Consider the following 8,638-nt stretch of genomic DNA (forward strand, 5'->3'; position numbering starts at 1 on the left):
GGAGTGATACACCTGCAGGCAAATGATCACATACTATCGCCTGGGTGGCCTCAATTTTTCCGTATTTCTTCATTCCAAGCTACCTTTACAATCCTTCCTCCCATTTTTCCATTTCAGAGACCTAACATACTAGCCAGAATTTAAAAAAGAAAGAAAGAAAAAGTAAAAAAGACTTGGATATTCTATGTAATTTACAAATTCCTCTTCTTTGTTCCGCTTATTCCTTTGCCTTGAGCCCTTCTCCAACAGCCCTGGAGCCAATTACATCTATGATTTTTAGTCCACCACAAAGGCCACCTCCTTCAAACAGCATTCCCTGATCTTCCACTCTCCCGTTCAGTGGTAGTATCTCCAATCTAAATCTTCTTTACACTTTATACTGGCACCTCTATATAAACAATTCAGGAGTCTGATAAAGTTTTTTTTTTTAAGATTTTATTTTTATGGGACGCCTGGGTGGCTCAGTTGGTTAAGCAGCTGCCTTCAGCTCAGGTCATGATCCCAGCGTCCTGGGATCGAGTCCCACATCGGGCTCCTTGCTGAGCAGGAAGCCTGCTTCTCCTTCTGCCTCTGCCTGCCATTCTGTCTGCCTGTGCTCGCTCTCTTCCCCTCTCTCTCTGATAAATAAATAAAAATTTTCAAAAAAAAGATTTTATTTTTATTTATTTGACACAGAGAGATCACAAGTAGGCAGAGCAACAGGCAGAAAAAGAGAAGCAGGCTTCCTGCTGAGCAGAGAACCCGATGCGGGGCTCCATCCCAGGACCCTGGGACCATGACCTGAGCTGAAGGCAGAGGCTTAACACTCTGAGCCACCCAGGCACCCCATGGAGTCAGATAAAGTTTTAAAATAATCATTCCAGGGGCACGTGGGTGGCACAGTTGATTAAACCTCAGACTCTTGGTTTTGGCTCGGGTTATGGTCTCAGGGTTGTGAGATCAAGCCCCAGGAATGTGTGGTGGTTTGGTTTGAGCCTGCTGGGTTGGAATCCTACCTTCCCCAGACTGTAGGACTTTGGCAAGTTACTTAACCTCTATGTGTTTGTTTCTTCTTGAAGTAGAATCTACTTCATAGGGTAGTTGTGTGGATTTTGCAAGTCAGTGAAAGTAAAGCATCTAGCACGGTGCAAGGCACAATGCAGGAGCAGAATGCGTATTAGCCAGACACAGAATATGTGTCCCTTCAGCTGTTGAAGTGTAGCAGAACAACGTACTTTTTCCTCATTTTCTTTATTTACTTTAGAAAGGAGAGGGAAGTAGAGGGAGGCAGAGGAGAGGGAGAGGGAGAAAGAATCTGAAGCGGACTCCGCACTAAGCACAGAGCCCAATATGGGACTTGATCCCATCACAGTGAGATCATGACGAGTTGGACACCTAACCAACTGAGCCACCCACGTGCCCCAGAACCAGTTACTTTATGGATAGAATGCCGTGTGCACAGTGGTCACTCAAACATTTATTAGTGCTCTGTAAACAATTTCACATTAGACTCTGAAACTTTCATATTTTGATATAAAAATATTTGCTATGTTTGATATTTCGATATAGAAGACAGGCTGAAGAGTGAGAAATGAATAAATACTGAGTGTAAACTTCTGAGTATAGCCCCAACACATATTGCATGTATTACTCTGTGTGTAGGTGTGAAAGTCTATTTTGTTAAACCAGTGCTGTTTTCTTCAAAGATTTATTTATTTGAGAGACAGAGAGACAGCAGAAGCAAGCACGGGGTCAGGGGGAGCAGAGGGAGAGAGAAACTCAAGCAGACTCCATACTGAGCCCATCACTCAGCTGGGTCTCCTAACCCTGATATCATGACCTGAGCCAAAACAAAGAGTTGGACACTTAACCAACTGGGCCATCCAGGTGCCCCTAAATCAGTACTGTTCAAAACAAACATAATGTGGGACGCCTGGGTGGCTCAGTCAGTTGAGTGTCTGCCTTCGGCTCAGGTCATGATCCCAGGATCCTGGGATTGAGCCTTGCATCAGGCTCTTTGCTCAGTGATGGCCTGCTTCTCCCGCTCCCTCTGCCTCCTCCCTGCTGTTCATGTTCTGTCTCTATTTCTCTCTCTCAAATAAATGAAATCTTTTTAAAAAGGGAAAAAATATTTTTTACATTAAAAAATAATAATAAAAAGAATGAAGACCACGCTGTGATCGGAAGTGAAAACCAAGGACCGCACTGAGCGTGCACATCAGTGCATCAGTCATGCAACATACATGTAACCCACATTTCACTGACTGTCACTTCTTTCCAAAGCATCTCTTAGGGTTTTTTTTCCCCCTGTATGTTTGTTGGTAGTTTGTTTTTTTTTAAGGCCTGCTTTTATTGCTCACTTGTCATTCTACTTACAGTAAAGATTGATAACACTGCAAAAAAAAAAAAAAAAAATAATAATAATAATAATAATAAAAGGGGGCACATGATAATAATAAATAAATAAATTATAAATAAATAATAATAAAAGGCACCTGGGTGGCTTGGTTGGTTGAGCATCAAATTTTTGATTTTGGCTTAGGTATTGATCTTGAGGTTGTGGGATTGAGCCCCATGTTGGGCTCCATGCTTAGTGGGGGAGTCTGCTTGAAATACCTCCCTCACCCCCTCCTCCCATTCACACAAGTGCACACTCTCTCTCTTTAAAAAAAAAATCATAAAAAAATCACTTTACTGATTACTTATTAATTACAAAGGAAAAAGGGCCCCTTTACAATATAAATCTAGTAGATATTACTTTATTCAAATGATCAAATTTACATCAATAATGAAACTGACATCTAGTGCCTCTGATGTGACACACTTGAGACCTAAAATCAACTACACAGCATTCCAACCAAAAATGTTTAACCTGAATCTGATCATGCAGAGACAATCAGACAAATCCAAATTGAGGGGCATCCTACAAAACAACTCGTTTGGATACTTACTGCCATGAAAAACATCCTCCACCCTGCCCCCTCCAAAAGGCTGGAAAACCAGTCCAGATTCAAGCAGGCAACTAAATGCAATGCAAGCCCCTTAAATGCATCTTGGATCAAACACAAAACCAAGGATCTAGGGACAGTATTGGGACTATTGGGGAAATTTGAATAGGTACTATATATTAAAGAAAAATATTATATCCATGTTAAATTTCTTGAGGGTGACAACTGAATTGCAATTATGTGGAAGAAAGTGTTTGTTCTTGGGAAATACATACCCGTATTTAGAGGGTAAAGTGTCCTGATGGTATCTATACCTAACTCGCAAGTGGTTCAGGGAGAAATGTATCTACTAGTGCATAAAGCAAGCATAGCAAAACGTTAACAACTATGGAATCTAGGTAAGGAGTACAAAGGTATTATTATACTACTGTTGCAACTCTTCTGTAGGCTTATAATTTTTCAAAGAGTTGGGAAACAATACTTAAAAGTTATGGATTCAGGGGTGCCTGGTTGGCTCAGTCAGAAGATCACGCAACTCCTGATCTCGGGGTCGAGAGCTCAAGCCCCACGTGGGCATAGAAATTACTTTTTTTTTTTTTTAAGATTTTATTTATTTATTTGACAGACCAAGATCACAAGTAGGCAGACAGGCAGAGAGAGAGAGAGAGGAGGAAGCAGGCTCCTGCTGAGCAGAGAGCCCAATGTGGGGCTCAATCCCAGGACCCTGGGACCATGACCGGAGCCAAATGCAGAGGCCTTAACCCACTGCGCCACCCAGGCATCCCAAGAAATTACTTTAAAAAAAAAGTTATGGGGGCTCCTGGGTTGCTCAGTGGGTTAAAGCTTCTGCCTTTGGCTCAGGTCATGATCCCAGAGTCCTGGAATCGAGCCCCGCATCGGGCTCTCTGCTCAGCGGGGAGCCTGACTCCCTTCCTACTTGTGTTCTCTGTCAAATAAATAAATAAAATCTTTTAAAAAAAAAAAAGAAGTTATGGATTCAAAGCAAAATCAACAGAAAACAGGAATAGGTGCAAAGATGATTTAGCACTTGTATTAGGATTAACTGTTAACATCATCATAATTGCTTTTAGAATTTAAAGAAAACTTACCGTATCATCCCCATTGCACCACCTCCACCACCCATTCTTACTGCTTTCCAGAAACTGTGAAATTATGAGGTAGGGTATGCCCATTTTCAACTTTACTAAATAACTGCAAATGCTGTCTCTTGAGGCAGCTATACCCATTTAAATTCCTACATTGTTTAGAATCTGTCCTACATAGAAATTGTCCTACAGCAGTTTCTAAATTACCATTTTCAGTGACATCTTCACTAACTTTGATACTGTCAGACATTAAAAATTTTTTTTATCAATCTCATGTCAAAAATTCAGTGTCATTTATACCAACCTAGGATCACAAAGTAAAAGAACCTTAACAAAATAAGAACTTCATCCACAGACCCTTCCTTTTATCACATCACTGTAAGACATTCAGGATAATCAAACCTACAGGGCAGCATGTACTAAGAATGATCAGTTCCCATGTGAAACCAAATGCCCATGAAAGCAGGGCATAATGTTTGGGAAATAATTTGTCTTCAAAAAATGTAAGATGAAAAGGTTCAAATTCAACCCGCATACATGATACTATCTGTAAGACTTTTTTTTTTTTTAGATTTTATTTATTTATTTGACAAAGAGCGAGATCACAAGTAGGCAGAGAGGCAGGCAGAGATAGAGGGGGAAGCAGGCTCCCTGCTGAGCAGAGAGCCCGATATGGGGCTTGATCCCAGGACCCTGGGATCATGACCTGAGCCAAAGGCAGAGGATTAACCCACTGAGCCACCCAGGCACCCCATCTGTAAGATTTTTAAAATAGATATTTTATTCCTAGAAATAAATAACCTAGGTCTTATAATTTAACTCATTTACTCATTCATCAAGTATTTACTGAGTACCTGTTATGTGCCAGCCACTATTCCAGCACTGTGGCAAAGACAAAATCACTATCCTCACAGACCTAACATTCTAATGGGGAGGCAAAAATTTTAAAAACCAATTTACAAATAATATGGTATCAGATAAATACATGCTATTAAAAAAAAATAAAGGGGCAGGGAACAAAGAATAATAAGTGAGGCAGCATAAGGACACAGAAAGTACCAGGCAATATCTCTCCAAGGCACTGATTTTGTCGTATGGTGTGTTCAATTCAGAATAAACTATTTCAGCACCAATATCTTTTCATAAAATACTCTTCTTCACTCTTCCATACCCCGCTTTATTTTTTCCAGGAAAAAAAAGTTTGCTGCAATGGTTTTCCCACTATTGCTACTATTTTAGAGGGAAAAAAATCTCACACAAAGTATTGACAGGTGTTTTACAAACAGTTGCAAATTTCAAGTCCCACATAATCTAAAGAAATGTCAACAGTGATCTGTCAGTGAGAAGTCTGATGCTAAAATGAAGCTGAACTGTAAGAATTTATTTTTTTTTTAAAGATTTTATTTATTAATTTGACAGAGAGAAATTACAAGTAGATGGAGAGGCAGGCAGAGAGAGAGAGATAGGGAAGCAGGCTCCCTGCTGAGCAGAGAGCCCGACGCGGGACTCGATCCCAGGACCCTGAGATCATGACCTGAGCCGAAGGCAGTGGCTTAACCCACTGAGCCACCCAGGCGCCCCTGAACTGTAAGAATTTAAAATGGAATTTTGAGAAAATGATTTACCAATTCTCCCAACTCTATCGCCTGCACATTTACTTTCTATCATATATGAAAAGAATAACAGCAATAGGAAATATATCTGAAAAGAGACCATGTGATTTTTACTTAAAGATTAAAAAAAATTAGAATATCCCCCTCTTTGGGGCACCTGAGTGGCTCAGGTCATGATCCCCAGGTCCTGGGATCAACCCCCACATGGAGCCCCACTTCCGCCCAACTCCCTGCTCAAAGGGAAGTCTGCTTCTTCCTCTGCCCCTCCCCCCAAACTCATTTTGTCTCTCTCCCCCTTAGATGAATAAAATCTTTAAAAAAAAAAAAAAAAAGGGGGCGCCTGGGTGGCTCAGTGGGTTAAGCCGCTGCCTTCGGCTCAGGTCATGATCTCAGGGTCCTGGGATCGAGTCCCGCATCGGGCTGTCTGCTCGGCAGGGAGCCTGCTTCCCTCTCTCTCTCTCTCTGCCTGCCTCTCCATCTACTTGTGATTTCTCTCTGTCAAATAAATAAATAAAATATTTAAAAAAAAAAAAAAAAAAAAAAAGAGTATCTCCCTCTTTAAAAGCCACACTACCTATATGATTTGAAGAAAACCAGCACACATTAAAATTTCTTATCACAGGCTTACACAAGAGCTTAGAAGGCTTCTACCACTTAGAACTAGGCGGTGCCTTCCTACAAAAATCTAAAAGCCAAAGTATTCACTTCCCTTTTTTCCTCAGACTATTTTGCTGATTCCCCAGTACACTGAATGAAGTATCTACAGTCTATCTTTCAAAATTATTATTCTGACTCAGCCAAATCTTCTTTTACTTCTGTGTACAAAATTCCCTCTTTATCTATACTATAATCCTATCTGCTTTATCTTCTTCCTTAAAAAAAAAGGAAAAAAAAAAAGATTCAAATATCTTTCAGGCCAATTTATAGATCACCAAACACTTCTACCTCAGGAGTTCTTCATCTTTTTTGTACCACGGATCTTTTTGGTAGTCTGATGAAGCCTATGGACTCTCAGATTTTTATTTTGATTTTATTGATTTGATTATAATCTCAACACGCAACGTGGGAACTGAACTCACAGCCCCGAGATCAAGAGTTGCACACTCTACTGACTAAGCCAACCAGGCACCCCTCAGATTGCTTTTAAACAACTAAATATATGAAATCATGAAAGAAACCAATTATATGGAACTGTTATTTAAAAATCATGACTTGTTAATATATGTGTGGCTTTATCATCACATTAAATAACAAGATCTAACAGTGTATCTAATAATGCTATAAATTCAAAAAAATACAAGCATAAATGATATTGAGAGATCTGCAAAAACTGTAAACATGATACAAAAATATTTATAATTTTTATCGGTGACAAAGTCACAGGTATTGTAAATTCCACTGCCTACGTTCATAATTGAAAGAACTAAAAATTAGTTCCCAGGTAATAAAAACAGATGTGATTTTATCCCCATTCTAGTTCAAAAATCCCCTATAAAAATCCACCAAATGGTAAAATCCCAGGTTAAAATCCTTTCTAGTTCAAAGCTGTGCTCAAACTAACTTCTGTCACAATTTTGTTTTTTAAGATTTTATTTATTTATTTGACAGACAGAGATCACAATTAGGCAGAGAGGCAGGCAGAGAGAGAGAGGAGGAAGCAGACTCCACGCCAAGCAGAGAGCCCGATGTGGGGCTCGATCCCAGGACCCCGGGATCATGACCTGAGCCGAAGGCAGAGGCTTTAACCCACTGAGCCACCCACGCGCCCCTGTCACAGATTTTAAAATAAAAAGGATTCCTCCCTTGGCCTAGCTCTCATCTGAACATATCACCATGCCTGTTTTCCCACAGACTTATACACAGAACACTGTTTATTTCTATGGTTTGCCCAGCCAGCACCCATTTAAATTTGACAGTCAATAAAAGGTGAAGTTGAAGGAAAAGGAGATGGAAGCAACCACCAGTCTCTCACTTCCAAGACCTCCAACAGCAAGTAGAAAGATGCCAAGTATACTGGGTGTGTGTTTTTCGAAGCCGGGCTGCCCCCAGACCCAGGAGTCCAGCTTGTCAGGAATCCCCGAGGCTGACACCTTCACCAGCGGCACTCAGAAGATAGTCCACCTCCCTCTCGCCTCCTGTGCTCAGTTCTCCACCTGCCAGGTCGCTCGCCTGCGGCTCCCACCCAAAGCCGCCCGCCGTTCTTCGGTCCGTCCCCATCCCATCCCCCACGCGTCCCTCCCTCCCGTCTGCCCCAGGTCGCCCTGGCCCGCGGGCGCCGCCACATCTGTCCCCTGGGCCTAACCGTGTGTCCCCCTACCCCTACTTCCACCGACACGGGAGGGAAGGGCCCAGGGCCCAGGGGTCATCTGCACGGGGTGGCCCGGCCATTAGGCGCAGGCTGCGGCCCTAGGCCAGACCAGACCGGCCGCCAGGCAGCGAGACGCGCACTCCGCGCGACTTAACCGGAGACGCGCACTCACCACGGGGATCACACGAAGGAGGGCACCCAGGTTTCGCCGCACCGCCACTCGGCCTCGGAACCGTCGCCGTCGCCGCGAACTGCTACCGCCGCTGCCGCCGCCGCCGCCGCCGCCGCCACTACTCGCTAGCTGGCTTCCCTGCGTCCTGCGGCGGCGCTGCCGCCACGCCATGGCGCGTGCGCGGCGCCGCGGGGGCCCCTGGGACTGGTGGTTCGCGCGGGCGGCCAAAGCAGCCCTTCGGTTTTAGCCCGCACGGTCGGCCACCGGCTGGAGCGTTCGGGGGCGTCTGCGGTATCGCGAAGCGCCTTCCGGAAAACCGTTCCTCAACTGACCCGCGACGTCGCTTCTGCACAGGTTGCTGCTGGGTGTGAAAAACACGCCTGTGCAAGTCCGTGTAAAGTAAAAGAATTTAGAACATTAACATCTTCGGTTACAAGTGTCACTTGCCCCGGACACATGACTCGACTCACGCGCGCGCGTACGCACAGACACACCACCTCCACCTTTCTGTT

At 43.3% G+C, this 8,638-nt stretch overlaps 1 protein-coding gene across 7 annotated transcripts in view; it reads right to left on the reverse strand.

The window, feature by feature from the left end:
• Positions 1–8,323, reverse strand: part of GAPVD1 (GTPase activating protein and VPS9 domains 1) — an 80,735-nt gene extending 72,412 nt beyond the window's left edge. For 4 of the 7 annotated variants that reach the window (XM_032308723.1, XM_032308720.1, XM_032308721.1 and 1 more), the window contains exon 1: positions 8,127–8,317. The gene's annotated coding sequence lies outside the window, so the exon portion shown is untranslated. Of the gene's footprint in view, positions 1–8,126 lie in introns of all 7 variants that reach the window. The other 3 variants (XM_032308719.1, XM_032308722.1, XM_032308724.1) reach the window with 2 other exon arrangements.
• Positions 8,324–8,638: the final 315 nt, after the last annotated feature.

The sequence above is a fragment of the Mustela erminea genome, chromosome 12 (assembly GCF_009829155.1).
Source record: "Mustela erminea isolate mMusErm1 chromosome 12, mMusErm1.Pri, whole genome shotgun sequence".
Lineage (NCBI taxonomy): Eukaryota > Metazoa > Chordata > Mammalia > Carnivora > Mustelidae > Mustela > Mustela erminea.